At 54.4% G+C, this 27,229-nt stretch overlaps 1 protein-coding gene across 5 annotated transcripts in view; it reads left to right on the forward strand.

Moving 5' to 3' along the window:
- The first annotated feature begins 1,187 nt into the window (after nucleotides 1–1,187).
- TSPAN18 (tetraspanin 18) overlaps nucleotides 1,188–27,229 on the forward strand; it is a 180,862-nt gene continuing 154,820 nt past the window's right edge. For 4 of the 5 annotated variants that reach the window (XM_027579607.2, XM_027579604.2, XM_027579603.2 and 1 more), the window contains exon 1: nucleotides 1,811–2,016. The gene's annotated coding sequence lies outside the window, so the exon portion shown is untranslated. Of the gene's footprint in view, nucleotides 1,209–1,810; nucleotides 2,017–27,229 lie in introns of those variants that run through there. The other variant, XM_027579605.2, reaches the window with a different exon arrangement.

Genomic DNA, 27,229 nt, shown 5'->3' on the forward strand with positions numbered 1-27,229 from the left:
AGCTGGAGCTAACCTCCCAGCTGGGCGGCTTAGTGGTCCAACTGGCCTGCTCTGCCTTCCTCTCCCCGTGCTTCCCTCCCCCACTCCCCCCTGCGGGCCTCTGCCAATCCCCCAGACCCTCAGAAACTCCATCCATTGCTCCTGCTGTCTCTGGCCTCCACCTTCCAGGCCCCAGCACCCTCACTAGAGGCTGAACCTTTTCCCTCTTTAAATTTATGTGGCGCCTCTGTCCAAGGAGGCCCACACAGACTGCCTCTTCCAACAGCATTCCATAAATGCAGAGCCTGTGGGGGTTTTCAGCGCAAAGGGTCAGCCTCCCCCAACCCCGTTTTGGCAGCGGAAGGGGTGACGGTGGAGGCCGAATCCGTTTAGCATTTTGCTTGTCCTTGTTTTACAGAAATTGCGCTATCAGAGATTTTCTTCCCTTGGGTTAAGCATTGCTCACTCGGGGTCCATTTGAAAAGGCGGATGAGGTCTATTTCCCGCAGTCACACCTCTTCAATTTACCCCTTCTCAATTTACCGCAGGACTCAGCGAATGGGTTGAAAGGACCAGACATCCCCAAAGTCCTTAGAGGGGTGTATCCTTTTCCTGGAATGTGGGTAAGGAAAGGCAGCGATTTCCTGCCCCTGGAAACTCTGCCCTGGGGCCCGACATTACCAGCCCTTATACCCAAGACTGGAATAGGTTCAAAGCCTATCAGTCACTCACTCTTTAGTGAGAATCAGTTGACCAAGGGGCACCTTGTAGAGCTCCCGCTTGCGTGAATGTCCAGGGCCATCAGGCATTGCCCCGGGGAAGCTTCAGAGCGGGGGGGGGGGGGGGGAGGCAAAAAAGAACTCCCTAGGGAAGAGGAGTGGGCATCCAGAACCCCCCTCATCTGGGGGGTTACCAAGCACTTTCACTTGGGCTGTCCCCTTCGATCTGCTTGCTTGCTCATTTCGTCTGCGACAGGAAGTTCAGAGGTTAAGTGTCTCATTGAAGTCCTGTGTCAGGGGCTGGGGAGGGGGTGTGTGGCTGTGGCAGCAGAACAAAGATGAAAAGATAAGTCCTGAGATTGGAGACACAGCGCGGACCTCTTGCAATCAACTCATTTGCATCTGGTCTGGGGTCAGCCCCGCCCCCTCCTCTCCCGCGTCCTCGGCCTCTATTATCCGCAGCCGGCCGAAGCAGCGCTGGGCAGGGTGAATCCCTCCGGCTTTCAACAGGTACTCCCAGGGAAGCAGGAGGCCCAGGAGAAGCAGCGGGGTCCGGATGGACGGTCATCCGCCCTCCAACCCTGCCGTCGGTTACGGGCGGCCAGCGTGAAAGTTTCCCCGGAATAAATACTCCGGGTCTAGCATGGCACTCTCCCCACTTTCCCAGCGGATCTCCCGAATTCAGACGAAGCGAGGGCCCGGGGAGCAGGGCGGGAAGGCGGGAAGGCGGGCAGGGGGTGAAGGACGGGAGCAGGGCAGAGTGGCCCCAGGGCCCCGGAGCGAGGCCTGGATGCCGCACCGCAGGCCGAGCCCGAGGCCGGGAGGAGGCGAGGGGCAGCCCGCCGGAGGAGACGTGCCTTCTCGGCGGCCGCCACGGCAGCGGTGGCGGCGGCGACTGGAGACTGGCGGGGAGGAGGTCTGGGGAGGGGAGGGAGCGCGGGGGAGAGGGAGGGACGGAGCGGTGGCTGGGAGGTGGGGCCGGCGGGCTGGCGGGCGGGCGCGCGGCTGCAGCTGCCGCCGGCGTCTCGGGGGCTCCAGGCTGCGGGGCGGACGCAGCGCCGAGCGATCCATAGCGGAGCCGCGCGAGGCCGCCCGAGCCCCGGCCCCGAGCCCCGAGTCAGCGCCGCCGCCGCCTCGCGCCAGCCGGTCCGCGGACACGCCGCCGCCGCCGCCGCCGCCGCCGCCGCCGCCGCCGCCGCCACCGCCGGGAAGGCAGCCGGCGCCGAGCAAGTTGCGAGCGCGCCTCTCCGCCCGGGGAAAGTTTCCCCCGCGGCCGCCGGCGGGAGTTGGCGCGGGGTCCGGCTGCTGCTGCTGGAAGGTAGGGGGCTCCGCACCTCCGCGCCCTCCGTGCGCCCTGCGGCTGCGCCCCGGAGGACTTGGAGACCCCGGGCGCGCTCCCCCCGGCGACTGTTGGGCACGGTCGGGGGTGGGGATGGAACGGGGGAGGGATCCCAGAACGGTCCCGGCGAAGCCCAGAGACCAAGTTCTACTTAAACTAGCCTGGGGAGGGGGCAGGGGAGACGTGCTCGGCCAGATCCCCGCCCCGGATCCTTGCCCCGATCCCTGCCCCGAATCCGCGGGCTAGAGGCTTCCCCCCAGACAGGTGCAGTCCCAGTCGGCGCTGGGCGCTTTGGGTGGGTGAGTGGGGGGCGTCGGGAGGATGGCGGGGGGTAGCAGGTGTGGTTAACAAGGTTGGGGTCTCAGCGGGGGCTGCGCCCCGAGGGCGGGGGTGCGCACCAGGCTACTCTGTAGGAGGTCAGGTAGAGACTAGGGATTAGGAGCGAGGATCCGGGCCGGCAGGATTGTCGGGCCCAGCCAGGGCACCGAGGGAGGGCCGCCTTTGGGGTCCCAGCAGCCGGGCGGGGCGGGCGGGGCAGGGGCGCCACGCTTTCCTCCCGGGTCCCCCTTATCCCGTACGCGGTGTGCATGGTTTCGGGAAGCGAAGCGGAGACTCCGTGGGTGCTCGGTGGGTCCGAGCCTCTCTGGCACGTCCAGATTTAGGGCGTATAATAGGAGTCCTCTGGGAGGGTTGCTTGGCTCGGGTGGGCTCGCGCCCGCTTTGGATCCCCGATAGATTGAGGTGAGTTGGCCCCCGCCAGGGGGAGCCCTTCCCCGGCCCTTTCACCCACAGGCAGGCGAGTTCTGGTTCCTGCGAGACCAATGCACCGAAATCCAGGACCTACAACCACAGACCCTCCAACACGCGCAGGGCTCCCACGCGGAGGAGCCCCCCCCCGCCCCGGCGGACGGCGGGGGAGAGGCCCGAGCGTGAAGCTGGGGTGCACCGTGTGCGGGAAAGCTTGGTAGTCAGGAGGTGGCTTTTCTTGGGGAGCAGGCAAGGTGTATGGGTGAATAAAAAATTCACCCCCAGAAAAACAACAACGAGAGAAACTTTAACAGCGAATTGGTGTAGAGAAAGGGGATGAGAGGATCAACTTGTCGAGGTTTCTTTGGGGTTTGCCGCCCAAATTGCTGAATGTACCCTTCTTGTAAAAGTTGTACCTTTGTTTCCTGGATGTGGCCAGATGGTGTGGGCTGGATGATGGTCTTGGGATACCCCTCTTATCCATCCTCTCCCTGGGCACAAGTAAGCTGGCAGGCACAGGACCCGGGGCATGAGGGCCCCTTAAGGATGTCAGCAGTCCGTGCTGAAGTGGTGGATTTCTCAGAAGGGGACCAGGGTCCCTCCACTCTTGGGTCTGGGTCTACAGGCCACGTTCATCCGGTCACTTCACAGCTGTTAGTGGACACTGCGGGGTGTCCCGTTTTCTGACCTCAGGGCCCCCGGGAGCGGAGTCTGTGAATCTGTGTCGCGGCCTTGGGAAGCAGGACTGTTGCGGACATCTCTGAGGAGCATCAGCTTTGTCCTGTTAGGGGCTGCTCGACACTGAACGCGGACTGAAGTGCTCCTCTTTCTCTTTAATTTCCTCCCTCCTCCCTGCACCCCAAGAGAGGACAAATGAGCAGATCAGAGACTGGGCAGTGGCCTCATAGTGGCCGTGGGAAGTTTTCATGTGTCTCTTGGCTAGCAATGTGTGCTCCCTGGACAGCCCCTCCCCCTCCCGTGTCCCCCGCAAAGGTGATGGAAATGGGGGCAGTCCCCGAAAGAGAGTTAGTTGAGGCTCCTGGCTTTCCATACAGCCCACCACATGTTTTTGCTGGATGTTACCAAAATGCTGTAGGGCCGAGGTGCCATAAAGAAAGATCAGCATGATTTTTGTTTTGAACAGAAGGGGTGGGAGGAGGAGACAGAGGAAAGGGTGGAGAGGCCCGATGGATGTCTCTGGATACGTCTTCAAGACATTCCACGGGGCCCGAAAACAAAAGGAGTTTTGGGTCATGTTTTGTTTTTAGTGGCTCTCATTTCTCTGCCGGGGAAAGCCTGCCCAGCACAGCCCTGACTCTGGGACCTGGGTGTGAGCACGGGGCCCCTGAGGGCCGGCAGCTCCTGTGTTGTACCCCTTCTTTCTGTCCCCCACCCACGGCCCACCCCACCTGCCCTAAGGAGAGGAGGGAATTGAGACCCCAGGGCCGCTGGTGTTTGCGTTTGGGTAGCATATCACGTGTGGACCCGGTGTAAACTCCCAAGATCTCTGATTCAGCAAAATTTCAAGTCTTGGAAATTCAGTCTCCTTATCTCCCTGTCCCTAAATCCATTCCAACACTGGCCCTCAGGACATCTTTACCCGACCCCAAGGCTGAAATGGCAGTCTATCGGGGCACTTTCTAGAAGCAGAAGTTCCTCTGGAGTTAGAGTTAGGATACTTTGGGTCATCTAGGAAGTATTCCCTCCTCCTTTAAAAAATTCCACGTCAGGGCGCCTGGGTGGCTCAGTCGTTAAGCGTCTGCCTTCGGCTCAGGTCATGATCCCAGGGTCCTGGGATCGAGTCCCGCTTCGGGCTCCCTGCTCAGCGGGAAGCCTGCTTCTCCCTCTCCCACTCCCCCTGCTTGTGTTCCTGCTCTCGCTGTCTCTCTCTGTGAAATAAATAAAAAAAAATATAAATAAGTATATAATATATATATTTATATATAAATAAATAAATAAATAAAAATAAAAAATAAAAAATTCCACATCAGCCTAGAAAGAGCTACCAAGTTACTGGATGAGGTTTTAGTGGCGTGGGGGTGGGCTGGGACACAGGGTGCTGGGCGAGACGGGAGGGGAAGGGGTGTTGAGGTAAGGAATTATGGCAGGGATTTGTGGGAGGGGGTAAGGAGGGGAAGAAACAAGGTTTGGGGGCTTGGTGGGGGCTCCTTTGAAATCTACCTTTTCTGGATCAGCAGTGCGGTTTGGGGTGAGTCACTTTCGGCCTTGAATCTGCTTCCCCAGTCTGTAAACTGAACATGTTGGCCCAAGAGATCTGGGTGGGCTTGTAGCTTAAAGGCAGGAGGGTATAACCTTTTAGGGAAGCAGGCAGCCCTTGCTCTGCCTTGAGTCCAGCGGAGGGCACCTCTCCCGCTGTCTTGCCCCACCCCGCCCCACCCCTGCACAACAAAATGAGCCAGGTTTCTGTCCCCCATCGGACTGCTGTTTTGGACAGAGAGGGTAATGTCGGTGACCAGGGCTTGCTGGGAGCCCCAAGTCTGTCTGCAAGCTCACACGGTGCGTTTCTCTGGTTGTGTGTCTAGCCCTCACTCCCCTTCCCTGAGGAGAGCACATGTTGGTGGCTGGGCCGCCCCTCTGAGGGACCCCTCTTTCCAGAAGGCTGCTCTTCTGGCCTATTTCATCAGTGCAGAGAAGGAAAATCAGGAACATTTGTTCATGCTCAGCTGGTACACGGCAGAGGGAGGGGGGCCTTGGAAACCAGCACTTTGGTCCCCCGGAGCAGATGATCGGTCGATTGGGTATTTCTGCAACCTGATGCCATGGAGCAAACCTGGCAGCTTGGATTCCTCCTGCTGCACGGGCTGGCACCTTGGACCTGAATCAGCACTTGGATCCCGCAGCGGGGGGTGGGGGGGGGGGATGGGTGTGTGTGCAGAGAAGGAAACTCTTTTTGAAAAGAAAGGGTGAAATGATGAGCCCCAGTGTTTGCAGCTAGCAAAGTAGGTCTTTCATGTCAGCCCTGATTATCTTAAGGTCCAGCCCTTGTCCGTTGTCTGCAGCCAAGACTGCTGTTTTAATTAACGGATTGAGCAACTCGGAGATGAGCATAAGCATGTTCACTGGTCCTGCGCGCGCATACATGGACCGAGAGGCAACAGGGGGTGTGGGAAGGTCCCGAACCCTGAGTAAGGAGACTTGTGTTTGAGCCCTGATTCTCTTGCAAATGGAGCTGTGTGACCTCAGGGAGTCACTGCCCCTCTCTGAGCCTGTTTTGCTGTTTCTTTAGCAGCAACATTGTGTGGTGGTTAGGCTGCCCGGGTTTGAATGTCAGTATTCTCCTACAGATTGGCTGTGTGACCTTAGGCCATTCAGCCTCTGGTGCCTCAGTTTCCTGATCTGCAAAACGGGACGAATCATAGCTCATGAGATTTTTTTGTGACTCCTCAGTGAGCTAGAACATGTGGAACACTTAGGACAGTGCCCTGCATGCGGTAGATGCTCAGCAAATGTTCGCTCTCATCACGGTCATTACGTGAAATGGGAGGGGTCAATTTTGATTCTTTCCAGCTCTGATACACTGGGGCTTGGGGTGTGTGTGTGTGTGTGTGTGTGTGCGCACGGGGAAGAGTCGTTGAGAATGGAAGACACGAGTGAATAAAATAAATTGCTTTTTCCCCCTTCCTTTCCCTCCCTCACTGAGGGACGCCCGAGTTAAAACCTTTTGAGTATTTGCACGATAGCCCCATCCCCATGGCAGGAAGCCCAGTGTGACGTCACTGAAAATCTCCCGGCTTCTGGCACTTGAGGGATGATATTTCCTCCCCTAGTGTTTGCCCATGCTCTCCCTTCTATCCTTTGTTTCCCGCCCTGAACCGTAGTATGAAGACCATATGTGCAGATAATGAGTTTAAGCTGATAAACAATTCCCAGAGTCACCCAAATAAAAGGCTGTCTTGCTAGAAGACACTTGCGACTTTAAAAAGAAATAACCTGACTTCTCTGCTCTGTTGCACTATGTCGGGCTGGCCCTGCTTCCCTCTTTGTCTTCTGCCCCTTGGTCGGCTGCGGACACGTGGGCCGGGCCAGTGTATGTTCTGGGCTTTATGGGCCCCCGGCTGGGGGCAGCCTCCTCCCGCTGCCCCTCTGCCTCACCCCCTCCGGCAAGGCTGGTGCCCTGAGCCCTCCCAGGGATGATCTTCATGGTGGGTCATGTTGTGGGCATGCTCAACAAAGGCCAGCAGCGAGACAACGCTTCATCCCATCTGCACCCATGAGGCTGGTTCAGATCTCGTCCCCATTTTACAGCTGTTAAAGTGAGGCTCCGAAAAATCAAGCGAGAAAGTGGTCGTACTGGGATTTGGACCTAGGTCGATCTGTTTGCCCATCCAGGGCTCTAAACCCCTGTGTGATATTTCCTCCTCGTGTACTAAATCAGACAGTACCTCCTGTGAGCCCCAAAGCCCCAGGAATGATGGCTTTGAGATCCCGTCAGGCCCTGTCCTCCCTGCTTTTGCTCGGCTTCCAGGCTCAGTGCCTGAAGAGATTCCTTCTTTTCTCCTGCATCGATTTCTCAGCCAGGACACTGAGGGGGAGGAGTTTTGGGCGCCAGAGCTGCTTCCAGGAGCACAGTGACCTTACTGAGCAACAACAGGTTGTTAGCGGAAGAGGATGCGTGTTGGAGTCACAGATGTGAATTAGAACCCTGTTTTTGGGTGCCTGGGTGGCTCAGATGGTTAAGCGTCTGCCTTCGGCTCAGGTCATGATCCTAGAGTCCTGGGATCGAGTCCCGCATCGGGCTCCCTGCTCCTTGGGAGCCTGCTTCTCCCTCTGCCTCTCTCTCTCTCTCTCTCTCTCTCTGTCTCTCATGAATAAATGAATAAAATCTTAAAAAAAAAAAGAACCCTGTTTTTGCCACCGACTGGCTTTATGGCCTTGGTTTCCCTATCTGTGAAAAGCAGAAGAATAGCCGCAATGTAGCAATGACACCACTCAGCTAAGTATCAGCTGCCGCCGCAGAGGACTCCAGACTCCCGGTGGCTTAACACCGCGGGTGTAATTCCTGCTCACACAACTGGTCTGGGGCGGATCTCTGCTCCACCGGGTTACTCAGGGACCCAGGCGGATGGTGACTTCACCCTCTCCGTGGCTGCACCTTCTGGAATATATGGCATCCCTAGTTACAGCCGAGGGGCAGAGAGAGGTGGGAAAGGCACTCTGACACCCAGCTGCCTCAGCCAGAAGGTGACCCCCATCACACCAGCTCCAGTGCATTGGTCAGAACTGTCACGTGGCCCCCAGCCAGCTGCGAGGGAGGCTGGAAATGCCGGGAAGTGCATGAAGATTTGCTGAGCACTAACTCCGCATTTACATTTCCCAAAGAGAGTACTTTGAGGATTAATTGAGATGATGCATTTAAAGCTTCTAGCATAGACCTAGTATGTAGTCAGCCCATAAAACATAGACACTTCCGTTCCCTAAGAATCCGTGGTATGCTTTGCTCTTTATAGATTTCAGACTGTGTACATGGAAGTGATCACAGGGCAGATCGTATAGTGTCCATAATACAGTGGAGGGAGCTTGCACACACAGGAGCCAAGGGACTTACAAGTGAGGACACAGCAAGGACACTAAGCTGGGCCATTGACCTTCATTCGGCCCAGCGCACCCATGGCCTCCTTTGGCTTACTGAAATTTACTGCCCTGCGAACTTCCAGGATCTTCCAGAACCTACCTCTGATATCTCCTCCTCCCATGTGCTAATGGCATGGAGGGGAGACTTCAAGACCTATCTGGATGCTGAGGGAATGGGTATGGGGTATGAGGTGAGACAAACCATAGTTATAGGTATTCACAGTCAAATCTGTGGGCATTTGCCACCCCCCCCCCCCCGCCACCACTGCTTTGGGAGTTACTTTGGAGTTCTTCTTTTTTTTTTAAGATTTTATTTATTTATTTGACAGAGAGAGACACAGCGAGAGAGGGAACACAAGCAGGGGGAGTGAGAGAGGGAGAAGCAGGCTTCCCGCTGAGCAGGGAGCCCGAAGCGGGACTCGATCCCAGGACCCTGGGATCATGACCTGAGCCGAAGGCAGACGCTTAACGACTGAGCCACCCAGGCGCCCCTACTTTGGAGTTCTTAAGCTTTGGAGCATGCCCCCCTCCCTATGACATACAGAGTTACCTGTGGTTCCTGTCCCATCTGTGCAGCTCCGTGCTGGCCCTTTTGCTCTTTGTGGGATTGGGCAGGGAACGAGAAGGAGGGCCTCCAGCCCTGATTTTCTGCCGGCAGGAAGATGGTCAGACCCAGGTTGGAATCCTGACCCTTCCACTTAGTGCTTGTTCATTTTTCTGAGCCTCAGTTTTCTTGTCTGCAAAATGGGCAGCATACGGGAAGCTGTAAGGCTAGTCAAGCCCTGGTGCATAGTAGGTGTCAACATGTTTGCATATCTCTTGTCTGCCACTTGAGTAAGAAGGAAGAGATGCCTTTGCAAAGCACCAGCACCCGAGGAGAGGCTAGAAGTGGGCCTAGCACCCCGGCCTGTAACTCTTACCTCTTGGATGTGGAGGCACTTCACTGCACCCCCCCCCCCCCCCCATAGCCTCAGCCTCTGCTCTCCTGTTGAACTAACACGGCTTCCATTGGAAATGGGAGAAGAATTTGAAGCTCTGGCCCTTGGATCTGGGCCTGTCTTTTGGAGTCTAATTACCACGTGGGTGGTGTGGGGCCCGGGGTGCTGCTGGGCACCCCCTCCCGTGTTGCTGCCTTTCTGGCAGTGCTCTCCCTGGCAGGTCTGCTCCCTCTGGCAATGTGCCTCAGCCTCCTGGGGGATGAGCACTCCCCCCCCCCCCCCCCCCCCCCCCCCCCCCCCCCGCCCACCACCTGGTGCCTGACATTTCGGGCTGCGTCCAGCAGAGCAGGCCCGGGCACTCCTTTGCTGAGGCTTTTAGCCTGTAGGGGAATGAAGCACTTCTCCAGCCAAAACATAAACACCTCCAGAATAATGGGGATTAACTGTCCCCCTCAAAGGAATAGCCAGTGGGCTGGACACCGGAGTGGAAGGGTCTTTGGTTAGGAAGAGAGCCGTTCCTCCAGACAGGATTTTGAGAGCCCCCCCCCCCGCCCCCCGCCGGGGCATGGTGGATGCTTGCACCTGGGGGCTGAGGAGAGTGGGCTTCTGCCAAAGCTGCCACCAAGGTGCTAGGGAGGCAGGCTGTCTCCTGCCTCTCTGGGAAGCACTGGCGGGCGTGCAGGCCACTCAGGCCCGGGAGCTGGGCATCGGGGGGCCCCTCAAACACCCCTCATTCACTCTTGCCCCTGACCTCACTTCAGCAGCCTCTGCCACCTGAAACACTTGGAGTAGGGCCTTGGAGCAGCTCGAAAGCCCTAGAGGTGTCTGGTTTCCCAGGGCTGCCATGACAAGGGGCCACAGTTGGGAGCTGGAAGCAACAGACATTTCTTTGCTCCCAGTTCGGGAGGCTAAAAGCCCGGAATTAAGGTATTGGCAGGGCTCTAGGAGGGGGTCCTTCCTTGTTCCTCCTTAGCTTCTGGTGGCTGTTGGCAATCCTTGGTGTCCCTTGGCTCATGGATAGGACCCAGTGTCTGCTCCTTTCATCACATGGTGTTCCCCTGCGTCCGTCTTGCTCTCCTTATGAACACACCAGTCCTACCGGGTTAGGGCCTAAGGACCTCATCCTAACTTGATTACATCTGGAAAGACCCTATTTCCGAATAGGGACACATTTGCAGGTACCAGGGGTTAGGACTTCCACATATCTTTTTGGGGGTACACCATCCAACCCATAATAAGTGGGTACTAGGATTGCCCCATTTTACACCCACGAGGTGAAAGAATTGGCCCAGGTTCCTGTAACTATACCCCTGGCAAGTGATTGGTAAATTGGTCTTGGTACATTTGCGTTTTCTGAGCAATAAGGTGGGGATTTATAGCCACCTTCTAGCCCAGCGAGGAGCGGAGAGGAGGTAAATGTTTGCATTAAAGCACACTTAGTCCACAGCTAAGCACCTGTCAGGTGCTGCTGTCTGGACAGGTGTGGTGTCCGGTCTGGATTGAAGGAACATGGACATACGTGAATTGTAACCAGCTGCAGGTAGGATGTTTTCTAGAAATAACGATTTGAAATGACTGAATGAAAGGCGCCAGTGACGTTCTTCCAACCCACCTTTCTGGAGTCTCATCTGTCTTTTCCATCTTCTCCTACATTAAGAATTGCCTATTGAGACGAATCGTCCGTGCTTGCTATTTTTCCTGGGCTCCGTTACGTGCCAGAAGTCACTGTGACTTTGGCAAGTTGGGCTCTTCTCCCCAGGGGCAACGTCTGGGCCTCTCTGCTTGAGGAGGGGGCCTGGGGGGCCTAAGCAGACAGCTCTGGGCTCCAGAGCCCATCCCAGAGGAGCCCCAGAGGGTTTGGGGGTTCCACTGATGCGGTTGAGGGTTCACATACGCAGCCTGGTCCCCATGCAGTGAAGGCAGAAGAGACAACATGCAATCAGAGATTGGGAGTCCAGCTTCTGAACATAAGGGCCTGGGTTCAAATCCCAAATCAGTCACATACCATGGCCTTCGTTTGGCCTTTGACAAATTACTTAACTTTTCTGTGCCACCATTTCACCTCCCAGAGTTTTAGGAAGATTAAAATACACAAATGTATCTCTGAGGATTGAATGTGACACTTCAAAAGGATTCAGTGAATGCTAGAATTTTTCTAGGTATTTTATTATTTGTTTCCGTCAATAGAATAAAGGCGGAGACCCCACAGGGTGTAGCTCGGTGCCTGGGGTTGAATCAATGCTCAATATGTACCTGCTGAATGAACGAGTGAATGAGGGACTTCTTCGTGCCAGCATTTTTGTGATCACACCCTTCCTTGTTATGCCCTGAGGCCTCTCTCCATATGCCCCTCGTCTGTGGGGGCACCGAAGATACAACAGGAACAAACCCAGCGGGGAGCCTTGGGTGCCATGGAAAGCTCAGGAAAGCCACTTATGTCTGGGAGCAGGGGCAGCACGGGCCTCCTCATGGAGTCAAGCACAAGTTGAAACTTGGAGAAGGGGAGATGGGGAGACACTGGGGAAGGGAAGCCTGGAAGGTTGTGGTCGCCGCAGGAGGTGGCCACATTTACAGTATCGAGTGTTCCCATGGCAACCAGAGACACTGCCCCATGTCCCCCCACCCACCAGACCAGTTTTTTTTTTTTTTTTTTTAGGTAAACTGTACCTCCAACAAGGGGCTTGAACTTACGACCCTGAGATCAGGCGTCAAACGTTCTACCAACTGAGCCGGCCAGGTGCCCCTCCTCCAGGATTTTTACCTAACAGGTGCACCCCACTCGAGGCAGCCCGGATCTATGAAAATGCCAGCTGGATCAGGGGGCCCTCATTCAATTTCCAGACAGATTAGTTCTCGGATTCCCACTGCCTCCTACTGCCTTAAAAATAAAACTCAATTTACGGAAGCTTGACTTGCACACTGTTAGGAAAAACATCTGTTGTGCAATGTGATCACGTTGGCCACCTTGCTTGTGACCCTTCAGTGGATTCTTAATTGTGTTCAAAGGCTTTCTCACAGCCCTTGCCCCCTCCGACCCCAAGCCTGCCTCTCTGCTCCAGCCCACCTGCCCCCTTGCTTCCTTCCGTTACCCCTGCTTGCAACAGGGCCCCTCTGCAGGCACTGCCCCCTCCCTGCAATGCCTTTTCCTCCCTCTTTAGCTACCAGACTCCTCCTCATCCTTTGGAACCCAGCCCCTGCATCACCTCCTCTAGAAAGCCCTCCTTGATTCCTGCGTGGGCCCAATTCTCTTCCTGTTGCCTCGGATCGGGCCATTGTTGACTTTGTCCCTGTGCTTCTTTAATGTCTGCCTCCCCCACTCTAGTGCAAGCCCCAGAGGGCAGGGACCATCTCCCCCCACCCTGCCCCCCTCCCCCCAACCCAGACCGCGGGCACAGGCCTGGGTAGATGGCAGGTGCTCAGGAGGCACCTCTCTTCATTTTCTCCTCTGCAGGCCAGTCTTTTTTCAGGTTGTTTTGGGTCATGAGCACAGCTAATGTGTATTGATCACTTGCAGTGTGCCAGGCGCTCATTGATCAGGTGATCAGGTCTGATGTCATCCGATAGATTCATGGTTTACAGTCCCAGCTCTACCCCTTACTAGCTCCACAGCCTTGGGCAAATTACTCAGCCCCTCTGTGCCTCATCGTCTCACCCATAAAATGGGACTAAAAATAACACCTAATTTATTGAGTTGTTGTGAGGATTAAATCAATTGATTCATGTCAAATTTATTTTCTCCGTTTGGGAGGCTACAAGTTCATGACCAAGGTGTCAGCTGGTTGGGTTCGTTCTGAGGTCTCTCTCCTTGGCTTGCCGATGGCTGCCTTCCGGTGTCCTCACGTGGCCTTTCCTCTGCGAGTGTGCCTCCCAGGAGACCAGATCTCTTCGTGTCCCGGCTCTGGTCAGACTGGATTAAGACCCACCCCACCGGTCTCACAGTAACTTCATTACCATTTTAAAGACCCTATCTCCCAATACAATCACATTCGGTGGTACTGGGGGTTAGGGCTTCAACCCATGAATTTGGGGGAGCACAGTTTAGCCCATAACACCTTCCAATTCAGTATTATGATTGTCCCCATTTTATGGCCGAGGAAACTGGGGCACAGAGAGGTTAAGTCACTAGCCCGAGGTCACACAGCTGGTAAGCACAAGTGCAGAAATGCAAAGCCAGGCGATGTGAGCCGCCAGCCCACTCATGCCGTAGATGGTCTGTTTCCCGGCTGTGCTCCTCTGGGGGTCACCGGGGTCTTGCCTACTGGAGCCAGCCTGTGTCTCAGCAGCCAGAGTGGGGAGGATAGCAGGATCCAGGGGTCTCAGAGGTCTCTCACTTGGCCCGTTGTGCCCTTCCAGCCCATGGCTGCTGCCAAACCTATGCCGGCATGGGGACCTGCCCTCCTGTTCCCAGGCTAAGAGAGAGGTCAAGGCCATGAAGGGGTGGGAAGGAAGTGAGAGGGTCTCAGGAAGGGAGGGCGAGCATCAATCCCGGGGTTTTCTCCCTCTCCCTAGTTCATTGATCTGATCTTCCAGGAGCTCTCGGAAGCTCTTTGAAGATAGTCACATTTTACTGGTGAAAGGGGAAAATCATCAGAGTCAACATAATAAGGGAATAACAACTGGAACGAAGGTATATCCCGTGGAAACTAACTCTCAGTCTTAACCCAGGCCCCTCACCTGGAGACCACCAGGTCACTGGCTTCTTGCCTCTCTGGAATTGTTCGCTAGGTGAATGGGCACATGTGTGTACACAGCACCCTCCATCACGTGTCCCGGGGGCGCTCTGTCCCTGGGGCTCTGCATCCCTCACTGCCTTGTCTTAGCTGGGTGGCTCTCAAAGCAGACCCTGGGCAAAGATGTGGGTGCAAATCATTTATGTATGAGGTTGGCCCCAGAAAGGGGAGTGGGCAGGGAGGGGAGGAGAGTCAATAAAAGATGTGCTGGGTAGCCCGCCGATGGGGGCCACCGGGGACCCTCCCAGTGACTGTGGGAGCACACTTGCCATCATCCCAGCTGGCGGTCACCAACGTCTGTCTCTCATCGGTGGAGGGTTCCTCCTAGGACATCAGCTTCTGGAGACTTCCAGCCTGCCTTCAGGCCAAGAGACAGAAGGGGGTGCTTGAAGAGGGGCCGCCGGAGTGAACAGAACTGTTCCCTGAGCTGTAGAGAGTTTCCAGGCTGGACCATGGGCGTATGGGAGAGGCACGGGTCACGCGTCTGCTCTTTCCCTTGTCCCTCTGTGGTGGAGGCCTTCTATCCCACTGCACCAGTAGCCATGATGCTTTTGCCTGACTCCCCAGTGATGAACAGAGAGGGTCCTCTCACGCCCCCCCCTTTCCTGATGCCCCACCAAGTGGACAATCTGTGGGGACCACCTGTTGTGGCATGGCCGGCTGGGTCGATGGCCATCTCTTCTCCCCCATAGTTGCTTGGCCCTCTCTGGCCTCTTCCTGCCCCCGGCCCTCCCCCACTTGGTCCCCACAGATGTCATTGTGACGCTTTCCTCTCCCGGGGCCCAGGGGCCCAGGTTAGGTGGGGTCTGTGGAAGAGCCCTGGGCCCTTTGGGTAGGACCTGTGGGAGGGAGGCCAGCAGGTCTGACAGAGGGTGATTTCCACCTTCCCCCAGGGTTGGATGAGGCCATCCGTGGCAGATCAAAGGGCTTTTTGTTGTTGTTTTATTTTCTTTTCCAGCGGCTTCTTGCTGGGGAAGTGGGCTGAGGAGCCAAGGCAAAGAGAGAGACCTCTGAAGTCATTGCCTGCTCGCTTGCTCTGGGAGAGGCTGGATGAGCTGGAGGTCCCGCTGCAGAGGGGCTGGAGCTGGGGCGACAGGTGGGAGCTGCCCAGGGCTCTTCCCCCATCATCTGGCCCAGAGACCAGATGAGGACACTGGAGGCCGAGTTCAGAGCCTCGTGCATCTCAGGAGACCTTGGAATGTGGTATTGCCATGAAAGGGGGGTGCAGGGTGGGGGCACCAGGAGCTCTGGACTGAAGCCCAGCCCCCTCCCCCCCCCGGGGGGAAACGTCGTTGACCCCTCTGTCCCCCAACTGAAGAGACAGGGAGAGCACTGTACTGGGAGTCCAGAGTCGGAGCCTGAGGTCTAGTCCTGCTTTGGCTCCAACCAGCTCTCCGTCCCACCGTGGACTTCTGACATCTCATCCACATACTGGGGAGTGGGTGCTGCTTTTTTCTGGGTCTTCCTCCGACTCGACACTCTCCTCTCAGAGTCTCCAGCGGGGAATATGACCAAAAAGCCTCAAATCCCCTGGAGAAAAGCACTCAGGAAGCCCAGGCGCGGTTGTTGATGGAAGTGGGGTGTTGTTTAAATAAATTAAGAGCGAAAGAGGAAAATCCATCAGCATTATTTTCAATAGCTGGGATGATATGCATAACATTCCCTTCGTTTCATTTGATAATTTTTCCTTCTCAAAGTAGTTTGAAGAAAGAAAGTGTCTGATGCTTTGCTACACAATGAGCTCAAATAAAAATATTCTTTTGAAAAAGTGGTTGCTATGTAATCGAATTTAAATAATGGGCAATTTTTGTTTCTAAGTAGCCCACCCGCTCACAAAGGTCTGCTCAAACCTATTTGAGAGGTACATGGGTGTGCAGAGAGAAAAAGAGCTCGCTGATAGAATCTTTTTGGCAAAACAATAATAATGCTAATAACATATTTGAAGTTGTGTGTATGAGTTCACGCACGTCTGCTGAGTCGAAATGTACGGGATTAAAATTAACCACTCTTTTGGAAGGAAGAGTTCCAAAGGCAGCCGTGGCGTCCAAGTGGCATTTGAACGGGGGCTGTCTGTGTGAGTGTGTGGCATTCTGACTTCCAGGTCCCCTAGATCTGAGTTCAGATCCCGACCCTCAGCCGCTGCATGATCATTGGCAAGCTTTTTATCCTAACTGAGCCTCTGTTTTCTCATCTGGGAAAAAGGCCACGACACAGGCCCGATCAGGTGCCTCACCTGGCACTGGGTGTGGGGCGACCTGCCACGCGGGCCCTTTTCCCTTCCCTTTTCTCTCCAGGAGCACAGCAGAATTTTTCCAGGTACACACTGGACCCACATACGTGATCCCATTTGATGCCCAGTCAATCCCAATGGGAGGAGATTTTTTTAATCCCCATTTCATGGAAGAAGGGAAGCCCGAGGTGGGATTATGGAATTCCAGAGATGGCGCAGTCGGTGGAGGGAATATGAGAGAGGGGAGGGATTGTCTGAGCCATCCCGCAAGGCCTGGCCTTTCCCATCCCAAGGGCAGTGTTGCTGTGAGGTCTGCAGAATGCAGAAAGGGGCTCCCAGTGTGGCTTGGAGTAGGTGTGCATTCCTTCCTTCTTTCTTTCCTTGTGTGTGCACTAGACTTTTCCTGAAGATTGGAGGCTGAGGGTAGCTAGCCACCCAGGCAGCGCTGTGCAACTGAGTCTCTTCTGGGTCTTCAAGCCCTGAGCCTTACCCACCCCGGGGAACTCTCTGGCTGGAGCTGGGCCCTCCCAAGCTCCTCCCCAGGCTCAGCCTCCCTCTGTCCCTCCTTCTGGGGACACAGGGTTTCTGCTAACTCTCTGTCACACCTGGAGGACTGCCTGCCCCTCGTGCGGGTGACTCAGGTGTGGTAGCCCCCTCTCCAGGGGCCAGCTCGCCTCCTTTCCTGTCAGCCCTCTCCGAGGCCTTTTCTAACTGGCCCTGGCCATCCGGCCCTGACACTCCTGAGGCTGCCTAATTCCCAGGCACTGACCTAGGCCTTGGTCCGTGGAGCATCCTTAGAAGGCATTGTTCTTAGAGCCCTCCTGCGGGGAGTGGCAGGTCATCTTCTTGGCTTACGTCTGTCTTCTTGTCCCTGCTGTTGGGTAACAGGAGGCTGTGAACAGGAGTAGCTCTCCTCCCCTCCCCCCCACCCTGACCCAAAGAATTCAGGAGCCCATGATGCGTGTGCGCGTACATGTATGTGCTTGTGTGGGCTCTGCAGGGCTTGCACCTACGCCTTATGGCATCACCAAGGGCCGAACAACGATACCTCGGGATGAGGAGAAACAGGATTGAGTCAAGGCCTGTGCCCGCCGGTTCAGTGGGTAATGGAAAGAGAGCCGTGTGGGGCGGTGGCCAGAGCTGGGGGCCGGGGGTGCAGTCCTCCTGGGTGGATTCCGGCCCTGCCCCTTTCTGGTTTGTGTGACCTCAGGCTGGTTAATCTGACTCTTCCTTCCCCGTCCGTGGAAACTGGCTCCCAGTGGTGAGGTGGGTGGGCAGCTGAAGGAGGCGAGTGGACACGCCGTGCTGAGCAGAGCATGGGAGAGCCTGCCTGGGGCTGCGTGCCCACCGCCAGCAGCCAGACCTCCGGAGTTTGGGGAGCGGTGAGCTAGACCTCCGAGAAAGGGGTGCGCCGGAGCTGGGAAGGGTCCCAGCACCGTGGCCATTTCTGGAGGCCTGCCTGGGATGGTGGACATGGGTGCGGGGGGCTGGCCTTCCTCTGCTCCCCCCACCCCCTGAAGGCCCACAGCTCCATAGAAGAGAAAGACTCGAGGTGAAGACAAAGCTGTTCCCGAGGGAGGAACTACTGCTGGACCCAGTTTCGGGCACATTTTGCTGAAAACGGCCTCAGAAGGCAGATTTGCAGATGTTAAGGGAATTTTGGTATTTTTGAACCGCCCCCCCCACCCCACCCCCCGCCCCGGCCCTTTTTTTGAGTTTTAGCACGAGGGAAGGGGGAGGAACAAGAAGGAGCCATGTGGCCTGGTTGAGGGGAGAAAATGAGATTGCTTGGTTTTCATCTGCAGCCAGAGGCACTGTGAGTTTCTGTGCAAATGTTGATAAAGATGGCAGGCCGTAAGACAGCGGGGCCTCCTGGGCTGCCAGAGACGCGGCCACGTGGACGCCCCTCCCCGCTCCGTGTACATTATCGCTTCTGAACAGGGCAATTCTCTGCTATGTCGGATCACCACTCTCAGCTGCACTGGGGAAAGTCTCTTTCTTATAGCCCAGGGACCAGCAAGAGAACTCGCCTGGCCTGCTCTTGGCCGTGGCCCTTGTCTGTGCGCTGAGATCCCAGCCCACAGTCAGCCTGGGCGCTGTCCCCACTGTTTACTGCTTAGCGGGGAAGAAGCAAAACAGATGTGATGGGTTTAAGCTGAAAGAGGTTACCGTCATGTGTCTGCCTTTTTCTGCTGGTTCCTAATTGGTTGCGAAGGGCCCACTGGAGTAGAGAGAAAGAACCCCCAACTGGACATGGGGAGGTGGTTCAAATTCTAACATTGGTGCAGCCTCGCTCCCTGACCTTGGGCAAAGCACTAGCCCTCTCTGGGCTTGTTTGCCATCTATAAAACCCAGGGCAAAACCCAAACCCAACCAAGCAAAAACACACCAGTGCAGAGACAGATTACTGTCACAGCTAGCTTAGCAGCGTGGGTGTCGGGGGATCAGATTCAAATAAACCAAAGAATGAGGCTGGGCTTGGGTTTGGTCCTTTCTGTTTTTCTATAACCATCCTGAGTGTAAGAAGGCGGAGCCACGTAGAGTAGCAAGCGTTTCCTGGGCCAGTACTGGATAGCAGGAGCAGCGTGATGTGGTCCCTGGATGGCAAATAATTTTTATCCCGAATGCCAGCTCTGGTTGATCGGTAGGACCTGCTCGCGTCCAGCAGAAGGGTGGGACTGGATGTCTGTTGTGATGGGAGCAGGGTGGAGAGCTAGCACACCGGGGAGATTTGGGGAACCCTGGGGTGCTGGATAGAGCCTTTAGGGATTGGGGAACCTAGGTGCTCTACTGGAACTGGCTTGGCTGCTGAATGACCTAAGGTGATGGTTCTCAATTGAGCTAGATTTCAAAATAATTATTCCTGGGTGTGACCATCCTCAGAAAGTCCGGTTGGTCCCAAGCGGTTGGACTAGCACAGTGCTGGGCACGAGCATTTTGAAGAGACTGCTCAAGTGACTTTAATGTAATTTCCTCCCGATAGAAGAGCACTCGCTAAAGGACAGCCACATTTCACTCATCAGTATAGGGGGGATTAGAATTTTCCCCCCACTATTACATTACTCTGTGAGGTGCCAGTATGCTCTCAAGGAAGATGGACTAAGAGGAACAAAGCACACAGACCAAAGGTGCAAAACGATGGCCTATAGGCCACAGCAAAGCTGCATGAAATTCGCCCAACATTTTTTTAAAAAGATTTTATTATTTATTTATTTATTTATTTGAGAGAGAGAGAGAGAGAGAATGAGAGAGAGAACACGAGAGGGGGCAGGGTCAGAGGGAGAAGCAGACTCCCCGCTGAGCAGGGAGCCCGATGCGGGACTCGATCCCCGGACTCCAGGATCATGACCTGAGCCGAAGGCAGTCGCTCAACCAAGTGAGCCACCCAGGCACCCCGAAATTCACCCAACATTGACATATTGGGAAATGTAACTAAAGGTGAGTATACACTGACCTTATGACCCGACAATTCCACCCTTAGGTGTATATCCAACAGAAATGTATGCTTATGCATGCATTTTCCCAAAGGGCATGTGTAAGAATGTTCCTAGCGTCACTGTCCGAGACAGGCAATACCTGGAAATGATGCAAATGTCTACAGAAAGCAGAATGGAAATAGTCCCAGGGTGGAGTACTATGCAGCAGAGGATAAGTTCCTAATGCTGACAGTGACTTGGAAGAGTCTCAGAATCCCAGTGCAGAATAAAAGACACCAGATGTGGAAGAGTCTACACAGTGCGATTTTATTTATATGAAGTTCAATCAAGGTCAGCCAAAGGAAGCTCTGGTGTTAGAAGTCACAATAGGGATAACCTTGGGGCGGAAGTTGGAGAGTGCCTGGAAGTGGCATGGGGGGCTCCCGGGGGCAGGTCTGTTTGTCCCCTTATTCTGGTTGGTACTTTCATGGGTACGCTCAGTTCATCGATGACGATGAACAGTCATCGCACTATTCACGTCAAATCTGTGTGATTTTCCGTGTAAATGTTATATTTCAATTTTAACATTCTGTCAACAGAAAACACAAAGCGGATTCTAACCCATTGAAATACTGAGAGATGTAGCCAACAACGCCAGATTTCCGCTTTCCTTGATAGATGGGATGCTCTGAGAGCCTGGGCCCCCATGTAGCAAGAGTGGGCTGAGGTGAGCAGGGTTTTTGTTGGGATTTGCATTTGGAACCCGTAAGAAAATGAGGCCCTCTGGGGCTCCCAACCTCTGTCAGAGAGAAGAGCTTTGCAAGTGATGGGTGAGTTAGAAAGGACCGAAGGTGTCCTGGTCATGCTGGGGTGCAATTCTGTGTCTAAATGTACCATCTTGGTCACTTTGGGTGTTATTTAGTCTCTCTAAATAGCCTCAGTTTACCCATTGGTAAAGTGGGAAGAGTCACACCCACATCCAAGGACTGTTTTGGGGGTTAGGACAAGACCAGGGTTAGAGAATGCACTGCCTGCCTGGTGGCTCTGGATGCCTGCAGAGCCGCATCTGCCCACTCCCCCAGCCAGCCTGGTGCTGCTCCCCTCCTGCTGCTGGGAGGGGAGACGTGGTGGATACGAGGTGTGGCCACAGCGTTCCCTTTGCTAATGTTGGGGTGGGAGATGGGAAACCCGTTCTCTGGGGCCCCAGCAGTGCCCTCCTCCCTGGCCCAGCCTGTGCACCGGTGCCCCCCCCCACTCCGCTTGGGAGGGCAGGTGCCTTCCTCTGGCCGGTTAGGGCCAGGCGCGCAGGCGAGCTGAGGACCACAGCAAGTTCTGCGGTGTCTGGTGCTGGGCATTCCGGGACAGGCAGGCATCTGCTTTGCCTCGTGGGGCGGCTGGTGCCGGGGACGTGCTGTCTTCACTCCCTGCTCCTTCCTTCTCCGTCTGCTGGCAGCGGCTAGGGCGGCCCGGCCTTGGGGGGCATGGCTCTCTGGACGCAGTGCTTCCAGGGGCATCTCCCGGGGGGATCTCTGCTGCCTTCCAGAGGTCCCCAGGGCAGGGAGGTGTCCCAGAGGTCCCCGGGGCAGGGAGGTGTCCCAGAGGTCCCCGGGGCAGGGAGGTGTATGGACCTAGGGACCTGTGCTCTCCCGGGTTCAGTAGCCCTATCTGGAAAATGGGGGTTAACCATACCTGGCTCATCCCTGGGGCTCAAGAATCCTGACTGTGGTTGTGCATCTTCTTGGGGCAGTTATTCCAGGCCATGAGAAAGCACCGAGTGGGCCATTTGGGGTTGACGCTGGTGTAAAGGATGTGGTTTGAAATGGCCTCTTTGTCTCAGAACAATCTGTTTTGATTTATTCAACTGTGGGAATTTGAAAATGGCCCAAATGTTTTCCCTCTTGTCCTCTTTTCTCTGGCATGCCAATTTCCTTGTAGCCGCGCCCCCCGCGTCCCTCTTACTCACTCATCCACCCTCACACTCATTCACACTCATCTTTTCACACCCAGTTAAAGGGCAGGTGGGACTAAATATGGCCCGAATGTTTTCCCTCTACCTCAGAGGCTCCTGTTTTCTCAACTGTGCACGCTCATTCTCACACCCAGACCCCCCCCCCGGCTCCGTGTTCCTCTCTCGCTCTCCCTCACCCCCTCACCCCCTCACCCCGAGCACCAGCAGAGCCACCAGGGCGGGAGACCTGGTTCTCACTCTTCCTCTTTTGCCAACCGGTTTCATGGCTGTATGATGTGGGCCAAGTTGCTCAACCTCTCTGGGCCTTAGTTTCCTGCTTCCCTGCAGAGGCAAAGCTATCAGTTTATGCTTAGAGAGATCATCATTTTCTTATGCGTTATCTCAGATGTTCTGAGATAAGGTCCCTTCTGCATCTTAAATTCCCTGACTGTGCCGTTGAGTGGATTCAGTCTCATTCCACAGCCCGTGGTGCTGACCTAAAATTACTCTGTAGCCTTTTCCTGGTACTGAAGAGACATCATTTTATTTTGAGCTAGGAATTCACACAAGGTCAGGAGAAAATAGAAAGTTCAAGAGGATGATTCACTCTTGACTTAAGGGAGACATAATGTCATGGCATCTCACTTGGACTTGTTCCTTTTACTTCCTCCAGATGTCCTCGGCAGAGGTGACGGGAAATGGGGGGGCGGTGGTCAGTTTGGCACTGCTAATGGGGGAGGGGTTGTGGAATCAGGGCAGAGACCCTCTGTTTCTTGCACTCAACCCACCAGGAGGATCCACTTCATTCTGTGGCCCCCTGTCACCCTGCCCCAGGCTCCATGGACAAAGAGCTAGGATTCATTGAGAATACACACGTGGCGTACACTGTCCTGTCGAATCCTTGCAACAGGCCTACAGGTCAAGCGCAAATATCGTTCCCATTTTAGGGATAGTGAAACTGGGGTACGATGAGGCAGGTGTCACAGGGTGTATCGGACAGACCCACAGACCTGGGTCTTCAACTGGACAGTGGTCTGCACTCGAGCTAAGCTTTGATCACCAAACCATGCTGTCCTGAGTGGCCTAATGGTGCACTTCTTCTCGTGGGAAGACGAGATTTCAGGACAGAGTCTGTGTTTTAATCCTGCTCTGCCTCAGACTCATTCTTTGTACCTTGGGCAAGTCCCTTACCTTCTCTGGGCCTCAGTCACCCATTCTAAAATAGAAGCAAGGGACCAATTGGTCCCCAAGTCCCCATTCAGCATGGTATTCTGTGGCTTTCTGGGGCAGGATATTTCAGGCAGTGATTAGGAGTCAGGGTGCTGTGCTTAAATCCTGCCTTAGGAGCTTGTGGCCTTAGGCAGGTTATCCAACTTCTCTGATGCTCAGGTTCTCCATCTGCACAATGGAGAGAAGATCAACACCTATTACAAGAGGTTGCTGTGAGGGCGGAGGGGTAAAGCACCTGGGACAATGCCAGGGTCCCTGTTTATGCCAGCTCTTATTGTGGATTTAGGATCTGTCTTGGCAGACCCTTTGGCTTGGGATGGGGACTTGTTACCTGGCATGGAGAGTCCCCCGTTCTGGAGTTGGAGACATTCTATCCCCAAATGATGTTGTCCATGGGTTGCCATGTTGCCTCTGGATAAAACACATTTGGCTACCAGAATGCCTTGGGGTTTCTTTTTTTTTTTTAAGATTTTATTTATTTATTTGAGAGAGAGAGAGAGAGAGAGAGAGAATGAGAGACAGACAGCATGAGAGGGAAGAGGGTCAGAGGGAGAAGCAGACTCCCTGCTGAGCAGCGAGCCCGATGCGCGGGACTCGATCCCGGGACTCCAGGATCATGACCTGAGCCGAAGGCAGTCGCTTAACCAACTGAGCCACCCAGGCGCCCTGCCTTGGGGTTTCTTGACCAAGGTACCATCTCGGGCATTACAGACACTAAAGTGAGAAGGACCTGGGATGATTTCGTCTAGAGGCATTTAACTTATTTGTAGCCATAGAACTCAAAGGAAGTTTGACACGGAGCCTCCAAGAGATCTCTCAAAATGGAGCTGCCCCGTTGGAGCGGCCATTGGGGGCTGTTCCGCCCCCCTCACCTCCTCCCTCCAGTCTGAAAGCTTCCGAGGCCCTGGGAAACCCCATTTTGAGAATCACAGGCCATTAAGTGGTAGATAATGACACTGAAACCCCGAAAGGGGCAGTAACGCATCCAGGAATCAGAAGCATGCACGTCTGCTAAATTATTTTCATTAGCGGGATCATTTTCTGTCTTTGTAAGAGAACCTGCCTGTGTCTCTTTTGTCCATCCATCTTAATTAATCACCTAGACATGCATCTTTCAATATTGACACTGACTAAGCAGCTGACATTTCTGAACTCTTCTGTCCCCACCCTTCCTCATAAGCCATAGTTAAAGACTGGACGGGTATTTATTGCTTAAATCAAGGAAAATGGGGCTTTTTATTTGGGAGCCTTTGAAACACAGTATTTACCCAAATAATCCTGCCTAAGTTGGCAGGTGTTTGGAAACCTAGGGAAATGTGTTTGACCTGAATAAATAAAGAAAGAGTGACCAGCACGAATCCATAGATGCGGTGGTCTGTAGGGTCTCTCAAGAGTCTTATTTAAATGAAGCATCTCTCCCCGCTCCCTACATACCCCCTTTTGCAGACCCCCCACCCCCAATTGGGTCTTCAGAGATCACATGGTATTCCTCCCTCAAAACCTAATTTCCGCACGGACTTAGCCAGCAGTGACCTGCCACGTGGAGAGCTTTAGTGAGCATCAACAGGCATGGGTTCCTGGTGTGGGCTTCACGCCTCCCAATGTAAAACACCCTGGCAGCGAAAGCCAGATGGATGCTGGCCAAACATCTGGGGCATCGGAGCGCAATGGGTCCCCCTGCCCATTTTCAAGGCGTGGTGACATGGCCCAGGGAGGCTTGGTGACTTGCCCAAGGTCATGCGGTGACTTAGAAGCAGAGTCCGTGGCCTCTAGGGCTCCTGGAGGTCCTTCCCAACACCCCGAGCCCCCTCTTTGCTGAAGCCTGGCTGCCCTTCACTTTATGATCTAGGTAATGAAGTCGTTCTGTAGTCCCTGCGTGGATGAAGGGAGGGTGAAGGGAGGGGTGGAAGGACCTGTTCATTAGCGGCGGCTGTCCGGGTGCAGAAACTGGTTTAGCTAGAGGTGATGCTATCAGAGCAGGTAGAGAGGCCCGGGGCCCATCGTGCCCCCTCCCAGGGTGATGGGAGGCCCAAGCACGGGGAAGACCAGTTCCCAGCCTGAAAGTGTGGGGGAGACACATGTGAATTCAATTCAAGGCTGGCGAGGCCTGCGCCTGGCTTCCCAGCACGCTGTGAGCTCTGGGAGTGGGGGGGAACACCGTTTTCTCCAGACCTGACCCCGGCCACCTGGCAGATGTGTTTATTTCTTCCTTTTCCACTTGGGAGGCAGAAGTCTGGCAGGGTGGCTAAATGGGCAGCTCCTGGGGCCAGGCTGCCTGGGGTTTGGATCCAGCTCTGACAGCCTACACCTGGGACCTGAGGCTAACTTCTTGGGTTTCCACCTCCTTATCTGTAGAATGGGGTAGTAATAGTCCCTTTCTCCTAGGGTAGTGGGGAGGCCTTAGTGAGATAATCCACATAGAGTGCTTAGAGCCATGCCCAATAGATGGGATAGGCAAGCGATTTGCATTAGCTATTGATTGGGTAATCTTAGATGAATGTGTATGACTCCATTTTAAAAATGAGGTTTAGCACTTTTTTTGTGATTGTGAAACTCACTGGCATACCTCTGCCCACTACCAAAAGATACCCATGGGTAACATTTTGCTATATTTCTTTCCATTTTCTCCCCTGTGCAGTGTGTGTGTGTGTGTGTGTGTGTGTGTGTGTGTGTAATCGTTCATGCACTGCCAAAGTATAATTTTCTAAAAATTAGAAATCCTATAAGATCTCATCCAAATCTGCAATGAACATGGGTCAAAGATTGATTTGACTCAAGAATGAGGGTGCCAGTAAGATGGTGAAGCCGGTTCTCTGGAGAATCAGACAAATGGCAGTTACATAAATAGTGGAGCAATAATACTGGAATAAGGTGGCGGGGTTGGACATAATTTGGCAAATGCCCTATAGAGCAATAAAATCATAACCTTTGTGGCTATTTTCTCTACCAGACCCCAAAAAGATCTACTCCAAGTTCACAAGTAACTTCACATGAGTTGAAGTTACATTCCTCTAGAATATTCTACCGACGATAAAGAATCCGTAGGTGAACCCCCTAAACAATATTCCATGATGATGTTGGAAAGACAGGCCTCTCCTTGCCTGGTTTCCAACTTTTGCATCATTTGTGTTAACAATATCTATATCTTCGTGCATCTTGCCTCCCGCACCTGCTACAACATCACATCTACTTTCAAAGGAAAGTTTTGAGGAAGGACAGGAATTCCCCCAAAAGGTGTGACCTGCTCTTAGGCCCAGCTAGTGGAGGCCCCCTCCACCTCACGGTCCCAGGACAGCTGCTCTTGCCCCCTCCTTCACCCTGTTTTCTTGGATTCATCCCCATTTCTCTCTCTCGCTCGCTCTCTCCATCTAGACTGAATTTCTTGAGAACAGGGAATTGCTGAGTTTACTGTCTTCCCGCTCCTTCTCCTCTGAGCACCTGCTAGGTGGGGCGTGGTGATTCTTTGGGGGATGCTTGCTGAATGCATGAGTGTGGCTGGTAAGAGGCCTGGCCTGTGTCACTGATGAGAGATAAATGTGCCCTTGGCACTCTTGTCAGGCTCGGCTGGGTCCTTCTGGAAGAACTCAGTGCCCAAGCATTGTCACAGTCTTTTCTCCGCCCTTATGCCTGATTCTGTCAAATAATTGTGTTTCGAAGGCCTTCCGCACGCAGTCTAGAAAACCATCTTGGCTTTTCTCTGTAGGACTCCCATGACTGAGTTCCTAGCTTTCTTTCCTAATCAGTCTTCCAGGGGTAAAATGTTCTTGGACACCTCAAGCTGGGGAGGGAGAGGTGTGCCTGGGATTAATCTCCACACTATGAATTTTAAACTGCTCTTGTTCCACGCGTTGGGAGAACCCATCAAAATGCTAATGGCTCCGCAGTCTTACCTCCCTAAGACCCTTCTCTGCGTTAGAATATATTTACATGGACTTGAGTGGGGGAAGAATTGCAGAGACATGGGGTGCCCTTCCACCCCTCGAGCCTGGAGGGCTGTACAGTCTGGATGACAAGCCCCAGAGCCCCAGGTTTTGGAGGGAAGCTGTGGTGGGTTGTGGGGTTGGCCCCTTCACTCAGCTCCGGTTACGAGTTCTCAGCGTCTGGCTTCCTTGCTAGCTGCAGGGTGGCCAGTTTGGAAACATCTCTATTACTGTCGCGTGGCTTTTTCAAACTGCTCCTCTCTGAGGCAGAACATCCTTGGACAGGCCCTCCTCGATGCGTAAGACCACACAGTGGGTCCACGTCGAGTTCAAGGTCTGAAACACATTGGGACACAACTCCCAGCAAAGTCAACTTCAGCCTTAAGACAGTCTGCCATTCTTGAACCGTGTGCTAGGAGCACTGGGCTGTTGTTGACATCT

The sequence above is a fragment of the Zalophus californianus genome, chromosome 11 (assembly GCF_009762305.2).
Source record: "Zalophus californianus isolate mZalCal1 chromosome 11, mZalCal1.pri.v2, whole genome shotgun sequence".
Taxonomy (NCBI): domain Eukaryota; kingdom Metazoa; phylum Chordata; class Mammalia; order Carnivora; family Otariidae; genus Zalophus; species Zalophus californianus.